The sequence below is a fragment of the Lepidochelys olivacea genome (assembly GCF_965140295.1).
Source record: "Lepidochelys olivacea isolate rLepOli2 genome assembly, chromosome: 10".
NCBI classification, from domain to species: domain Eukaryota; kingdom Metazoa; phylum Chordata; order Testudines; family Cheloniidae; genus Lepidochelys; species Lepidochelys olivacea.
Window position 1 is genome coordinate 40,812,298 of NC_140420.1, and position 17,325 is coordinate 40,829,622.

General features: G+C 51.2%; 1 long non-coding RNA gene across 1 annotated transcript in view; it reads left to right on the top strand.

Annotated features, from left to right (window-relative positions):
- Positions 1-222: 222 nt before the first annotated feature.
- Positions 223-17,325, top strand: part of LOC311527799 — a 353,645-nt gene continuing 336,542 nt past the window's right edge. Inside the window, exon 1 of the long non-coding RNA XR_014713451.1 lies at positions 223-1,020. This is a non-coding gene — a long non-coding RNA (uncharacterized lncRNA). The remainder of the gene's footprint in view (positions 1,021-17,325) is intronic.

The window sequence follows — 17,325 nt, forward strand, 5'->3', positions numbered from 1 at the left end:
AATTAATTTTGCTGGGTGTAAACTAATTAAGGTGGTGGGATATAATTGGTTAAATAATCATGTTAGGATTGGTTAGTTAAATTTCAGTAAAATGATAGGTTAAGGTATAGCTAAGCAGAACTCAAGTTTTACTATATTGTCTGCAGTCAATCAGGAAGTAAGGGGGCGGGGAATGGGAACAGGGAATGGGGGTGGGGAAATTGGAATTGTTGGGGACACTGGGGCATGGCCACTAGGTAACTCGAGGGGATGGAAGACCACGAGTGTCGATGAAGCCCCCTCGCACTAGGCCCAAGTGTCCTTGGCCCCCCCGCCTGGAGGCACACACAGCAGTTATGCTGAGAATCTGCAACAGTATGTTGCAGAGTCAGACTGCCTGAAATTAAGCAAGGCCAAACAGGGGAGATATGGAAGAACAATGCTGAATAAAGCAGCTTTATGTATAGTTTAACAAATGATACAGAGAATCAGGGAACTAGCTGGGAACTGGATTGGCTGGCTATATGGATACTTGGGGCAGCTTGCTATTGGATAAGTATGCTGGGAAAAAGGATGTATAAAAGCCTGTGTAACTTCCTGCTCTGTTGTGCAGGATTTGAGATTTTATTCTCCCTGTACCTTTTTGCAGCTGCAAATAAACTTTTCTGCTTCTCCACCCCGTTGTGATTATTGGGTGTAGCACACCGGGTAACGAACCACTCAAGCTGTTGTTCAGCCTCTCGGCACTGGGTGCCAGCAACAGCTTTTGGCATCCCTGGGTGGGTGACGAGGCTGCAATTTAGCCTTGCCCGGACCCCTCCTGGAGGTTGAGGATTGCGGCGAGAACCGACGCCCAGCACGCACCGGAGAGTTCATCGGGGGCTTCGAAGGAGACGCGATTTGATCGACCCCAGAGGGCACAACGGTGCAACGCACTCATATAGTGGAGAAGCTGTTGTGGACGGTGGTGAAGAACCGGTCCCTTAGACATGGGGGAGGAGCAGCTGCAGGCCACGGTGAAGAACCGGTCCCTTGGATAAGGTAGGAACCTTTTAAAATCCGGATTATATGCTCTGTTGGAACCTGGGGACGCCCAGAGTTACCCTGTAGGTATGGGACAGGGACAGAGCTCAGAGGTTAGGGCATGGTGTACGCCCCTAGAGTGCATTCTAGCAAACTGGAAGGTATTTGGTGCGGATCCGATGACTAAGAGCCAATTAAAACGATTCTGTACAGTTGACTGGCCTCAATATCAACTAGAGGACCAGGAGTGGTGGCCACCAGGAGGGTCAATTAATTACAACACGATCCTTCAGTTACTCCTGTTCTGTCAGAGAACAAGGAAATGGAATGAACATATGTATGCGCATTTGTTTCTGACTTTATGTACTCGGCCAGATATTTTACAGCACTGTAATCTGACTCCGACTGGTTCGGTAGTAGCTAATGTTAGTCCCCAGACCCCCACCCCCACTGTAATGGCAGAGCCGGTGTCCCCTTCGGCCCCCACACTCCCACCGTATAAGGGTAGGATGCCTCAGGTTATAGAGATTGCCCCCTCGGTGGGACTCTATCCTTTGCTTACCGAGACTGTTGTGGCTTGCCCAGGGGCAGACGGACGTCAGGCTACCACTATGCAAGTTTACACCCATGTGCCATTCAATCCAATAGACTTAGCAGCTTTTAAAACACAGGCTGGGGAATTCTCAACGCACGCAAGCAGGTTTATTTCAGTCTTTGAGGGGTGCCTCAGTAGTCACAAGCCGATTGGGACGACTGTAATATCCTCCTGAGAACCCTGTTGTCTGAGGTGGAGAGGGATCAGGTTACAGCTAAGGCAAGGGGAGCGTCAGCGTTCAAGCGAAAAAAAAAAAAAAAGAAAGGAATCTGTCAAGTTCCTCTCCAAATAATTGTAAGCGGCTCAGGGCATTTCTGGGTATGGCAGGCTTTTGCAGGATATGGATCCCAGAGTTTGGACTGTGGGCTAAACCCCTGTACGACTGTGTAAAAGGAGCAGATCATGACCCCTTCTGTTGGACCCCAGAGGCTGACAGGGCATTTAAAATCCTGAAAAGAAAATTAATGGAAGCCCCAGCTCTGGACCTGCCGGATCTCTCTAAGCCGTTTCAGTTGTATGTACATGAACGAAGGGGGGTGGCCCTAGGAGTGCTTACACAGCTGTTAGGAGCATGGAGACGTCCCGTGGCTTATTTTTCTAAGCAATTGGATCAGGTTGCAAAGGGTTGGCCGGCATGTTTACGGGCGGTCGCAGCTACTGCCCTATTGCTTGAGGAAGCCGAGAAGCTAACATTGGGAGGGGTTATGCAAATCTATACTCCCCACATGGTCCGAGCCTTATTGGATGCAAAGGGAGGGCTTTGGCTCACCCAGGCTCGGATTGCTCGGTACCAGGCTAAGCTGTTAGAGAACTCTGAAGTCACCTTACAGCCTTGCCCCTCCCTTAACCCAGCCACTCTCTTGCCAGAAACAGAGGAACAGAAACATGACTGTTTAGAGATCATAGATGTCCAGTACTCCAGCCGTCCAGATTTAAAGGATGTACCCCTCCCAAATGCAGATTATGAGTGGAACACTGATGGTAGCAGTACTGTAATAAATGGGCAAAGGAGGGCGGGTTATGCTGTTGTGACCCTCCATGACACTGTGGAAGCTGAAGGTTTGCCTGCTGGGACCTCTGCCCAGCTGGCCAAACTAATAGCCCTGACCCGTGCACTTGAACTGTCAAAAGGAAAGCGGGTCAACATTTTTACTGATTCAAAGTATGCTTTTGGTGTGCTGCATGCTCATGCTGGCCTATGGAAGCAAAGGGGAATGCTGACAGCCCAAGACTCCCCAGTCAAGTACGGGCCCCAAATCCTCCGGCTCCTAGAAGCCGTACAACTCCCCTCGGAAGTGGCGGTGGTACATTGTAAAGCCCATCAAAGGGAGGATCAAGATGTGGCCAGAGGTAACGCCCGGGCAGATAGAGAGGCTAAGCATGCTGCCACCCTGCCATCCCCTCAGACTGAGAACGCCCATATGCATGCCCTTATCCCATCAGTAGGGGAGCTTCCAACCCCTCAGTACTCTGGGGAGGAGAGACAGCTAACTGACAAACTCAGTCTCTGGGAAAAGGAGGGATGGCTCCATTCCCCAGAAGGGAAGGTCCTCTTACCAAAGGGCCTAATCCAGCCAGTGCTGCAGAAACTACATCAAACCACTCATGCTGGCAGGGAAGCACTTATCCAACTAATGGGAAAATACTTTATCACTTCCGGACTCCGACCCCTGGCTGCCCAGGTACAAGCGGACTGCTTAGTCTGCCAAAAGAATAACCCCCGACCGGGACATCCTGTGCCACCAGCTGCCCTAGAACCCACTCCGGGCCCCGGACAAGTGTGGCAAATAGAACAGGGAATGGGGGTGGGGAATTGGAATCATGTTTTGCTAAGGGGGGAAATGGGAACAGGGACACCGGTAAGGCTCTGTGGTGTCAGAGCTGGGAAGGGGGACACTAAGGAAGGAAACTGGAATCATGCTTGCTGGAAATTCACCCCAATAAACATCAAATTGTTTGCACCTTTGGACTTCGGGTATTGTTGCTCTCTGTTCATGCGAGAAGGACCAGGGAAGTAAGCGGGTGAAGGAATAAGCCCCCTAAAACCTGCCATTTCCCACCCCCTGACTACCCCCCTCAGAACCCCCCACCCATCCAACCCCCCTGCTCCTTGTCCCCTGATCGCCCCCTCCCAGGACCCCCCTGCCCCTATCCAAGGGGACAAGTTCTCCTTGTCCCCTGACTGCCCTGATCCCTATCCACACTCCCGCTCCCTGATAAGCCCCCTAGACTCCCATGCCTTTCCAACTCCCCCTGTTCCCCGTCCCCTGACTGCCCCACCAGAACCTCTGCCCCATCCAACCGCCCCCTGACAGGCCCCCCAGGACTCCCACACCTATCCAATTGCTCCCTGTCCCCTGACTGCCCCCCGGAAACCCTGGCCCCAGCCCCGGCCCCCTTACCATGCCGCTTAGAGCAGCATGTCTGGCAGCCGCGCCACCCGGCCGGAGCCAGGCACGCTACCGCGCTGCCCTGCAGGAGCGCGCAGCCCTGCCGCCCAGAGTGCTGCCCGAGTGGTGGCATGGCTGCGGGGGAGGGGAGAGAGTTGGGGAGGGGCCAGCAGTTAGTCTCCCTGACAGGGAGCTCAAGGGCCAGACAGGACGGTCCCATGGGCCGGGTGTGGCCCACAGGCCGTAGTTTGCCCACCTCTGTCCTATAGTGTGAGTGTTGCAACTGTGCACATCGGGGATCCCAATGATATAATAATTTGAATAATACTGGGCCTGATCTTGGGGCAAGAACCTGGCAACCCTCAAAGTGATAACTGGGGATTCTTAAATAATCAATATAATTAATACATAATATAAAGATTGGGCAACATTAGGCACTATACACACACAGGAAGTGACAATCCTGCCCTGCATGGGCCAATCTGTGGGGATTGAACCCAGGCTCTGAAAGGTATGTGCTTCCAACTCTCCTAGCTGCAAATCCAGCTTGCTGAAGCTACTTGCAGTAGCAGACTTAAATCAAACCACTCAGAGTCCATTCACTAGAGGGATTAGTGTGGGTTACACCTGTGATTCTGGCAATTCTCTCCCTGCCATGCTGTCTTCTCCCCCTTCATGGTTTTTCCTCCTTCTCTGTTTGTTTCCAAAGCAGTCTTCAATGGAGCCAGGGCAAACATGAGAAGATGGAACTTGTGGGCTGCCCTCTCACCTGCCTCATGGCCTGGCCTAGCAGCTCCTATGCCTGGCTGCATCAGGGTTTGCCGTGTGAGCAGCAGGCTTTCAAGGAGCCAGTCACCATTAGCCCCATGGCTGTGGGTTTATATTTGCAGTGGGGTTGCCTGATCTGAGATAACACAGATTGTTTTGCTTCCCACCCTCATGCCCCAGCTGCACCCTATCTCCCTGCTCTACCTGACACCTCCAGCTTAAGAAATGCTTAGCTAATGGCTATAAAATCATCTGGCATTCTCTGATGGAAGGTGTATATCCTTTGCAATGTCATATACTTTGCAATGTATATACTTTGCAATGTCATGATTTAGTTGGGGATTGGTCCTGCTTTGAGCAGGGGGTTGTACTAGATGACCTCCTGAGGTCCCTTCTAACCCTGATAGTCTATGATTCTATGAACCCTGGCTTGATTGTCAGCAGCAGGGAGTGAGCCCAGGACCTCTTTGGTTAACTGGATGCATCACTAATGACTGGACTAAGGCTGATCTATTATCTTAAAGCTACTAACAGACTCAAGGACAGCTGCTTTCCAGCCACTAAAGGGGGACAGAGGCACATTCTGCGAGTGTGGGCTCAATAAATATGGAGAGTGAATTTCACTGGCCATGAGACCAACATATTGATTTAGCATCTTATTTTGCCTGACTGAGATGATATTTATGATAAATATTTAGGCTCAGATGTTCAGCCTGGCTTTCATGGGACTGCCTTTATGCAGGTCTAATCACTGTGTGCAGTTTTGGTCACTTGGGCATCTAAACATCGGATTCTGCTCACAGATCAGGTACCTTCAAGTTGTAAAACTAGAGGGAGTATTATGGTAATCTAATCTGACCTCTGCCATAACAGGCCAGAGAATTCTACCTAGTGGCTCCTGAATTGAACCCTATAATATCTAATTGAGCTAGAGCATCCCTTAGAAAGACATCAAATCTTGATGGAGAATCTACCATGTCCCTCGGTCATAGTTAGTGGTGAAAGTAGGCAGTATGGTATGGTATGCTGTACCAGTAAGCTATTTATAGCCAGTACACAGTACTGGAAAGACACAGGAGGAGCAGAACGCGGCACATGGGTGGCCCCATGCTGGCAGCTCCTCTGGTTCGGCTGTACAGCTCCCAGCCCTTCCACGCAGCTGCATCTAGCATCTCTTGTCTGAGGTCTGTAGGCAGCCCCGCCGGAGGACAGGGCTGGGGGCAGTACAGCCGTGCCAGAGAAGCTGCCACCGTGGGGCTGCCAGGCAGCCCCATGTTCTACTTCTTTTGCTGCTGGGGTTCCTGGGAGAGCCCTGAACTGTAGGGCTCTCCTGAGAACCCCAGCAGTGAAAGGAGCAGAACATACAGCACCTCCGGTGTGGGTGTACCACCCCCAGCTCCGCCCCCAGCCCTTCCACGCAGCTGTGTGCCTGCATCTCCTTTCCAGGGTCTGTACAGAAGCCCCACTGGAGGACTGGGCTGGGAGAGGTACAGCCGTGCTGGAGTTGCTGCCAGCATGGGGATGCCTGATGTTCTGGTCCTTTCACTGTTCTGGTTCCCAGGAGAGCCCTGAGGTTCAGGGCTGTCCCAGGAATCACAGCAACAAAAAGAGCAGAACCCCATGCCAGCAGCTCCTCTGGCGTAGCTGTACCGTCCCTAGCCTCGCCCCCCCAGCCCTGTCCTCCAGCAGGGCTACTGTACAGATCCTGGACAGGACTCCGGAGATGCAGCTGCATAGAAGGGCTGGGGGCAGGGCTGGGGGCAGTACAGCCACGCCAGAGGAGCTGCCAGTGTGGGGCCGCATGGCAGCCCCACGTTCTGCTGCTTTTGCCGCTGTGGTTCCAGAGAGCCCTGCAGTTCAGAAGTTTCTGGTGCAGCAGGAGGAGGACAGAGGCCCCTCCCCCGCCACAAGGTAACATGGGATGGATCATGGGGAGAGAAGGGGGAGAGCACGGGCCCCGGGCTGGGGATGGGGCAGGGTCACATGAGGAGTCATGTGGGGGGGGTCACCTGGAGAGGTTATTTGCTCCCCCCCCTCTTTAGCTGGTGCAGCATACAGGTAAGAAATTAATTCTGCTTGCACCACTGGTCATATTCCTCTTCTTTCTTGCCATTTCCCTATTTGGGGTCAGCAACCTTTATAGACTTCTTACAAAACTCTTGATTGTATGCCTGGCTAAGGTCTGCTGATATCCAGTCCACATACTGAGACTTTGGCCCCTGCTTGGTCCTTTTCCATCTCTGATCATTGCAATGACCATCCTACCAATAAAACTCAGATGTCCACTGGACGTGTCCATATCAACATAGCCTAGCATCCCTCAACTTGTCGCCAGTTGAGGCAACCCATATTAGGCCCCTCACAACCTCATTTGGTTTCCAATCATGGAGTGTCCAATGACTTGACCATCTCAGCATGTTCATTTCTGTAGTGGAGAGTACACTGACTATTTGTGGCTGACCACATCACTTTGTAATCTAGTCCAACAAATTATCCTTGCTGCTAATTAATTATACTTGCTGCTAACCAAAATTTGCACCTTATTTCTAATTTCCAGCCAACTCTGCTGATTTCAACTTCCAGCTATTGAACCTTATAATAATTTTATCTGCTGGGTTAATGAGCCATCTGGTATCAGATCTTCTCCCTGTGCAGCCAGTCATCAAGTCTCTTCTTAACCTTCTCTTAAAGTTTGTGCAGATTTGGTCTCTCATTGAAGAATGTGTGTTCTAGACCTCAAATCATTCTTGCAGCTCTTCTCTGAGCCCTCTCTGTTCAACATCCTCTTTAATGTGTGGACAGAGTGTTCTATTAGTTGTCTCCCTGATGCAGTAGACAGAGGTCGCATAGCATCCCTTCTCATGCTCAGTGTCACCTCTGCACTCTTTCCTGCTTGATCTCCACCTGAGTCACTGCCCTGGTAGGTTCATAAGGGAGCCCAGTGGGTGACAATTAACAGATTTGCCTCAACACATATGTAACCCACACAGCTCCTGGGTAGTAATGTTCTGTGCCATCTAGTGGCACCGAGAACATTTGGAGAGAGATTAACGAGTCTGCTACAGCCTTAGCTAACAGCCATGTGGCTTTAGCTCATGCACTAGAGGTTCATGCATTTAGCTCCAGATGCCCCAGGTTCAATCCGGTCCACCCTTGACGGTGGTCTTTCGGTGATACAAGTAGGAGCTCATCTGGGATTTCAACTGGGAAGTCTCTGAAGCTTGGGACATGCTTCCTCAGCTAGGGGAAGTATGTAGCCCACACTCCTCCTGGGTGTGGTGTTCTGTCCCATCTAGTGGCACCAAGACCACTTAGAGAGAGATTAGTGAGTTTGCTCTGCAGTCTTAGTTAAGGGCCATATGGCTTTTAGCTCATGAAGTAGAGACTTATGCATTTAGCTCTCGAGATCCTAGGTTCAATCCCGCCTGCTGATGACCAGGGTCTATCAGCGTTACACATTGTTCTGTTATCACCTAATGTCAAACAATGTTACAGTCAAGTTGGTATGTGGGGTAAGCCTGGCTGGTGGAATACTGATTGCAAAAGTAAGTGGATCACCCAGCAGGACAGGGCCAGATTAACCTTTTTTGGGCCCAACGCCAAACATATTTGTGGGCCCACAAGGAGGCAATGGAGCATGGCACAGGGAGATCAATCCCCAGAGCGAGGAGCCAGCCAGAAGCAATGGGGCATGGCATGGCAGGGGTGGCCCTGCTCCTCCCAGCCCAGTGCGATGGTTCTATTTACAAACTGGCAATTGCCAGACAAAGTGGCCTGCCCAGCCCTGTGCTGCTAGCATGCCCCTTCCCCTTTGGGCTGAGCCCATGCCACGCCACACAGCCCCCCACCCAACACCTCCCTATGGCCAGAGCCCCCCCAGACCCGCTCTGCCCAGCACGTCCCTCAGACCCTCTCCCACAAATACCCAGCACCCTGCACAACACCACCGTTGCCCAGTGCCCCCCTACACAGAGCCCCACCACAACTGCCCAGCACCCCACACAGAACCCCCACTCCCTAGTGCCCCAACACACACATCTTCCCTGCCCTGTCACAGCCCAGCACCCGCTCAGGTCCCCAAGGGACCCACTCCCTGCCTCCTGGCCATACTCACCAGCCCTGCTGGGAGGTGACTGTGGCGCGATCAGCCAGACCAGGGCCTGCTCTGGCCGGGCTCCCTCAAGAGCTACCTGCCTGGAGGGGCCCAGACAAGCCTCCCTTACTGTCCCCCACCCCCACGACCTGACTGAGACTGTCCAGGCTTCTGCACCAGTCCCAGGCGGCTCAGCTCCAGGGAGACAGGTGGGGCCCCACAGGTGGTGGGAAGCAGAGACTGCCTGGAGCCAGAGGTGCACTGGGGTCTGTCCAGGGGCAGAGAGGAGCAGAGGGGTTGGGCCAGGGGACGGAGAGGAGCTCTCAACCAGCTGGTGGGCAGGCCAAGAGGAGCAAGTGGTGGGTGGGGGAAGCCAGCATGGTCTCAGGGCATGGTGCAAATGGAGCAGGCTGGGGCCCCTTCTGAGCATGGGCCCAGCTCTATTAAGCCACTGGTGCCATTGTAAAACCTAGCACTGCAGCAGGAGGTAGCTGAGGGAGCTGTGCTCACAGCTTCAGACAGCCTCCAAAAGAGAGTGAGAGATCATGGTAATTATATAACCACCATCTTCCCCTCTTCTCATGCGTACAAATTGCCGGCCCATTGTGAGCTTGTATCATGTGAAGGCTCCATTGTAATAAGCCTGATAATTAGGGCCCTACCAAATTCACGGTCCATTTTGGTCAATTTCACAATCATAGGATTTTAAAAATCATAAATTTCATTATTTCAACTATTTAAATCTGAAATTTCACAGTGTTGTAATTGTAGGGGTCCTGATCCAAAAAGGAGTTGTGGGGTGGCCACAAGGTTATTGTACGGGGGGTACTGGCACCCTTACTTCTGTGCTGCTGCAAGCAGTGGCCCTGCCTTCAGAGCTGGGTGGCTGGAGAGCGGTGGCTGCTGGCCGGGAGCCGAGCTCTGAAGGCAGAGCTGCTGCCAGCAGCAGCACAGAAGTAAGGGTGGCAATACTATAATATGCCACCCTTACATCTGTGCTGCCGTGTGCAGAGCTGGGCCCTCAGTCAGCAGCCACCACTCTCCTGCTGCCCAGCTCTGAAGGCAGCAGCACAGAAGTAAGGATGGCATGGTATGGTATTGCCACACATACTTCTGCACTGCTGCTGGTGGGGCGTCGCCTTTAGAGATGGGCACCTGGCCAACATAGAATCATAGAATATCAGGGTTGGAAGGGACCCCAGAAGGTCATCTAGTCCAACCCCCTGCTCAAAGCAGGACCAATTCCCAGTTAAATCATCCCAGCCAGGGCTTTGTCAAGCCTGACCTTAAAAACCTCTAAGGAAGGAGATTCTACCACCTCCCTAGGTAACGCATTCCAGTGTTTCACCACCCTCTTAGTGAAAAAGTTTTTCCTAATATCCAATCTAAACCTCCCCCACTGCAACTTGAGACCATTACTCCTCGTTCTGTCATCTGCTACCATTGAGAACAGTCTAGAGCCATCCTCTTTGGAACCCCCTTTCAGGTAGTTGAAAGCAGCTATCAAATCCCCCCTCATTCTTCTCTTCTGCAGGCTAAACAATCCCAGCTCCCTCAGCCTCTCCTCATAAGTCATGTGTTCCAGTCCCCTAATCATTTTTGTTGCCCTTCGGTGGACTCTCTCCAATTTATCCACATCCTTCTTGAAGTGTGGGGCCCAAAACTGGACACAGTACTCCAGATGAGGCCTCACCAATGTCGAATAGAGGGGAACGATCACGTCCCTCGATCTGCTCGCTATGCCCCTACTTATACATCCCAAAATGCCATTGGCCTTCTTGGCAACAAGGGCACACTGCTGACTCATATCCAGCTTCTCGTCCACTGTCACCCCTAGGTCCTTTTCCGCAGAACTGCTGCCTAGCCATTCGGTCCCTAGTCTGTAGCTGTGCATTGGGTTCTTCCGTCCTAAGTGCAGGACCCTGCACTTATCCTTATTGAACCTCATCAGATTCCTTTTGGCCCAATCTTCCAATTGGTCTAGGTCCTTCTGTATCCTATCCCTCCCCTCCAGCGTATCTACCACTCCTCCCAGTTTAGTATCATCCGCAAATTTGCTGAGAGTGCAATCCACACCATCCTCCAGATCATTTATGAAGATATTGAATAAAACCGGCCCCAGGACCGACCCTTGGGGCACTCCACTTGATACCGGCTGCCAACTAGACATGGAGCCATTGATCACTACCCGTTGAGCCCGACAATCTAGCCAGCTTTCTACCCACCTTATAGTGCATTCATCCAGCCCATACTTCCTTAACTTGGTGACAAGAATACTATGGGAGACCGTGTCAAAAGCTGTGCTAAAGTCAAGAAACAATACATCCACTGCTTTCCCTTCATCCACAGAACCAGTAATCTCATCATAAAAGGCGATTAGATTAGTCAGGCATGACCTTCCCTTGGTGAATCCATGCTGGCTGTTCCTGATCACTTTCCTCTCATGCAAGTGCTTCAGGATTGATTCTTTGAGGACAACTGCCGCTCTCTGAAGGCAGAGCAGAAGTAAGTGTGGCAATACCGCAATCCCCCTAAAATAACCTTGCAGCTCCCCCTGCAACTCCCTTTTGGGTCAGGATCCCCAATTTGAGAAACACTGGTCTCCCCCATGAAATCTGGTCTTTTGTGTGTATAGTACAGGGTAAAAGCACACAAAAGACTAGATTTCATGGGGGGAGACCAGATTTCACGGTCCGTGACACATTTTTCATGGCTGTCAATTTGGTAGGGCCCTACCGATAATGTGAGCTGCGTTGTAAGAGGCGATTCTGGTGTTGGGCTGAGGAACTGACTGGGAAGAAGAGACAGACTTTAAAAGAAGAGACGATTTTATTAAAACCAAAACAGAATTACTAGCCACCAGGAAGCTCAGTTCATTCTGCAATGGAGCATCTGTGATCCACTCAGCCCCAGGAAAAGGCACGAAATGCAGACACCTGCAAGAGAATAAAGGACCCACGTTATAGGCTAGACAAAGGCTCCAGTCCTGCTCCTAGTAATGTCAGTAGCAAAACTGACTCTCAGCTCTTTGGGCCATGGACCATCTTTCTCTTGTGTTTGTGCAGCACTTAGCATCACGGAAGCCCTAGTCCACGACTGGGCCCTTTAGCTGCTACCACACTACACACGTGTAACAGTGATACTCCCATTGACCTCCATGGGAGCAGGTTAGGTTCCTCCCTCGGATGGGCCTTCATGCCCCAAGAAGGTGTGGCAGCGAGTTGCTCAGATCGGTTTGTCCCATGGTGGAAGGTGTTCTCCATTGGTTCGTAGCCATGATTGACCTCCCATTAGCCTAGTGCAAAGGATCTGAACTTTGGAGTGGTGACACTCCTACCGTTCCTATATTAATGAATGGGAGCAGGAAATCCCGATTAGATTTGTAGGGGTCATCCTGCTTGAAATCCACTGGCCTAGTGCATCAGATAATGCTGTGAGTTCAGTGAGTGAGCTGAGCAGATGAGCAGCCGATTAGACCAGACTATCCAGAGGTAGAACAAACAAGAGTCTCCTCTGACGCATAAGCCAGCGCGTAACTCTGGGTCTTAGGAGGAGCTTTCCCTGGGGGGCAGATTATCCCAGCATGAGATGCTTCAGAGTTATAGGATAAAAGGACTTTGCGAGTCCCTTGGCTGACCTGGCAATTGCTATGAAGCCAGCAGAACAGCAATGTTCTCTAGATCCTGTTGCCATAGGATGTGAGCAGTTCACAGTCTTCCCATGGGGGCTTTAAACTAGGTTCACTGTGGGAAGGAGACCAAAGCCCTGAGGTAAGTGGGGATGTGGGATACCGGGAGGAAGCACAAGCAGGAGAGCGTGAGAGGGGAGGGCTCCTGCCTCATACTAAGAAAGCAGGACAAACAGCAAGTTATCTCAAGTGCCTATACACAAATGCAAGAAGCCTGGGAAACAAGCAGGGAGAACTGGAAGTCCTGGCACAGTCAAGGAATTATGATGTGATTGGAACAACAGAGACTAGGTGGGATAACTCACATGACTGGAGTACTGTCATGGATGGAAAACTGTTCCGGAAAGACAGGCAGGGCAGAAAAGGGGCGGGGGGGGGGGAGTTGCATTGTATGTAAGAGAGCAGTATGAAACTGCAGAAAAGCCTGAGAGTCTCTGGATTAATTTAGAAGTGTGAGCAACAAGGGTGATGTTGTGGTGGGAGTCTGCTATAGACTACCAGACCAGGGGGATGAGGTGCACGACAGTCTCCCACAGTATTCTTGCCATTGGCCATTATCTTTGAAAACTCGTGGCAATCGGGGGAGGTCCCGGATGACTGGAAAAAGGCTAATGTAGTGCCCATCTTTAAAAAAGGGAAGAAGGAAGATCCTGGGAACTACAGGCCAGTCAGCCTCACCTCAGTCCCTGGAAAAATCATGGAGCAGGTCCAAATTTTCAAACTTGCTGAGGGTGCAATCCAAGCCATCCTCCAGATCATTAATGAAGATATTGAACAAAACTGGCCCCAGGACCGAGCCTTGGGGCACTCCACTTGATACTGACTGCCAACTAGACATGGAGCCATTGATCGCTACCTGTCGAGCCTGACAATCTAGCCAACTTTCTATCCACCTTATAGTCCATTCATCCAGCCCATAGTTCTCTAACTTGCTGGCAAGAATACTGTGGGAGACCGTGTCAAAAGCTTTGACAAAGTCAAGGAACAACACGTCCACCGCTTTCCCCTCATCCACAGAGCCAGTTATCTTGTCATAGAAGGCAATTAGATTAGTCAGGCGTGACTTACCCTTGGTGAATCCATGCTGACTGTTCCTGATCACTTTCCTCTCCTCGAAGTGCTTCAGAATTGATTCCTTGAGGACCTGCTCCATGATTTTTCCAGGGACTGAAGTGAGGCTGTCTGGCCTGTAGTTCCCAGGATCTTCCTTCTTCCCTTTTTTAAAGATGGGCACTACGTTAGCCTTTTTCCAGTCGTCCAGGACTTCCCCGGATCGCCATGAATTTTCAAAGATAATGGCCAATGGCTCTGCAATCTCATCCACCAACTCCTTTAGCACTGTCGGATGCAGCACATCCGGCCACATGGACTTGTGCTCCTCCAGCTTTTCTTAATAGTCCCGAACCACTTCTTTCTCCACAGAGGGCTGGTCACCTCCTCCCCATGCTGTGCTGCCCAGTGCAGTAGTCTGGGAGCTGACCTTGTTCGTGAAGACAGGGGCAAAGAAAGCATTGAGTACATTCGCTTTTTCCACATCCTCTGTCACTAGGTTGCCTCCCTCATTCAGTCAGGGGCCCACACTTTCCTTGACTTTCTTCTTGTTGCTAACATACCTGAAGAAACCCTTCTTGTTACTCTTAACATCTCTTGCTAGCTGCAACTCCAGGTGTGATTTGGCCTTCCTGATTTCACTACTGCATGCCTGAGCAATGTTTTTATACTCTTCCCTGGTCATTTGGCCAATCTTCCACTTCTTGTAAGCTTCTTTTTTGTGTTTAAGATCAGCAAGGATTTCACTGTGAAGCCAAGCTGGTTGCCTGCCATATTTACTATTCTTTCTACACATCGGGATGGTTTGCCCCTGTAACCTCAATAAGGATTCTTTAAAATACAGCCAGCTCTCCTGGACTCCTTTCCCCCTCATGTTATTCTCCCAGGGGATCCTGCCCATCAGTTCCCTGAGGGAGTCAAAGTCTGCTTTTCTGTAGTCCAAGGTCCGTATTCTGCTGCTCTCCTTTCTTCCTTGTGTCAGGATCCTGAACTCAACCATCTCATGGTCACTGCTTCCCAGGTTACCATCCACTTTTGCTTCTCCTACTAATTCTTCCCTGTTTGTGAGCAGCAGGTCAAGAAGAGCTCTGCCCCTAGTTGGTTCCTCCAGCACTTGCACTAGGAAATTGTCCCCTACCCTTTCCAAAAACTTCCTGGATTGTCTGTGCACTGCTGTATTGCTCTCCCAGCAGATACCAGGGTGATTGAAGTCTCCCATGAGAACCAGGGCCTGCGATCTAGTAACTTCCGTGAGTTGCTGGAAGAAAGCCTCGTCCACTTCATCCCCCTGGTCCGGTGGTCTATAGCACGACATCACCCTTGTTGCTCACACTTCTAAACTTAATCCAGAGACTCTCAGGTTTTTCTGCAGTTTCATACTTGAGCTCTGAGCAGTCATACTGCTCCCTTACATAGAGTGCAACTCCCCCACCTTTTCTGCCCTGTCTGTCCTTCCTGAACAGTTTATATCCATCCATGACAGTACTCCAGTCATGTGAGTTATCCCACCAAGTCTCTGTTCTTCCAATCACATCATAATTCCTTGACTGTGCCAGGACTTCCAGTTCTCCCTGCTTGTTTCCCAGGCTTCTTGCTTTTGTGTATAGGCACTTGAGGTAACTCGCTGATCGTCCCTCTTTCTCAGTATGAGGCAGGAGCCCTTCCCTCTCGTGTGCTCCTACTTCTTCCCGGTATCCCTTTTCCCCACTTACCTGAGGGCTTTGGTCTTCTTCCCCCGGTGAACCTAGTTTAAAGCCCTCCTCACTAGGTTAACCAGCCTGCTTGCGAAGATGCTCTTCCCTCTCTTCGTTAGGTGGAGCCCGTCTCTGCCTAGCACTCCTCCTTCTTGGAACACCATCCCATGGTCAAAGAATCCAAAGCCTTCTCTCCAACACCACCTGTGTAGCCATTCGTTGACTTCCACGATTCGATGGTCTCTACCCAGGCCTTTTCCTTCCACGGGGAGGATGGACGAGAACACCACTTGCACCTCAAACTCCTTTATCCTTCTTCCCAGAGGCATTTAGTCCGCAGTGATCCGCTCAAGGTCATTCTTGGCAGTATCATTGGTGCCCAAGTGGAGAAGCAGGAAGGGGTAGTGATTGGAGGGCTTGATGAGTCTTGGCAGTCTCTCCCTCACATCATGAATCCTAGCTCCTGGCAAGCAGCAGACTTCTCGGTTTTACCGGTCGGGGTGGCAGATAGATGACTCAGTCCCCCTGAGGAGAGTCCCCAACCACCACCACCACCACCTGCCTCCTTCTCTTGGGAGCGGTGGTCGTGGAACCCCCCATCCCTAGGACAGTGCATCTCATGCCTTCCAATTGGCGGAGTCTCCTTCTGTTCCCTTCCCTCAGATGTATCGTCTAGTCCACTCTCCCCATTAGTACCTGTGGAGAGAACATGAATACAGTTACTTACCTGTATCTGTGTTGCTGGTACATGGACGCTCCCCTTTCTTCTTCTGGCGGTCACATGCTGCCAAATTTCTTCACCGTCCTCCTGTCACTGCTGCGCAGCCTGCTCTGAATCTTCAGAACATTTTGCCCGTAGAAGCATATCCTGACGTCTGTCCAGGAAATCTTCAGTTTCTCTTATGCAACGCAGGGTCGATACCTGTTGCTCCAGACCTTGAACCTTCTCTTCCAATATGGAGACCAGCTTGCACTTTGTACAGACAAAGTCGCTTCTGTCCTCTGGAAGAAAGACAAACATGGCACATCCAGTGCAGGTCACAACAGTTGAACACCCCCCATCCATATTACCTTCCTTCTACAAGCTTCCTTAGGAGTTGTAGTAACTACTCAGAGAAGCCAGCCAGATGTAAGCCTCAGCAGGCTCTCCCCAGGCGAACTCCCTCTGTTAGCCTCTCTGCTGTTCGCTGCTCAGCTGGTTCGCAGCTGACTGGCTTTTATACAGAAGATGGAGCTCGGCTGTTCTCAGTGGTAGCAGATGACAGAACAAGGAGTAATGGTCTCAAGTTGCAGTGGGGGAGGTTTAGGTTGGATATTAGGAAAAACTTTTTCACTAGGAGGGTGGTGAAACACTGGAATGCATTACCTAGGGAGGTAGTGGAATCTCCTTCCTTAGAAGTTTTTAAGGTCAGGCTTGACAAAGCCCTGGCTGGGATGATTTAGTTGGGGATTGGTCCTGCTTTGAGCAGGGGGTTGGACGAGATGAGCTCCTGAGGTCCCTTCCAACCCTGATATTCTATGATTCTGTGATTCCCCCCTGTGAGGTAGGACAGGGCCATGATCTCCATGTCACACAGGGCGAACGGACACGCTGAGGCTAAGGGGTGTAAATTCCAGCTTGATGTGACATACTCACATTGGCTGTGGTCAAGCTGGTATGCAGCAGTGGGAGGGGCTGGATGCCGTGAGTACACACTACAGATGGGCCTGGGTCAGCTCGCTTCTCCCACTGCTCTCGCCAGCATGGCTACCCTGCAGCTTGGGTGGGTCTATCTCTTCAACCAGGGAGTTACATCCCCACCTCAAAGTGTAGCTGGCCCCTGTGAGACTTGGCCAAGCAGAAGAGGGTTGATTGAGTGATATAATTCCCTGGCTGTCATGCCACAATTCTCTACTCTGGTCAGGTAACCTCAGCTGCACATAGAAACTTGGTCACATGAGGCAAAGAACTGAACCCACATCTCCAAAGTGCCTGGCTAGTGCCCTACCATCTACATCCATGTCCCCCTCCCCTTGCCCAGCCTGTCTTCCCACTCCCCCCTGCC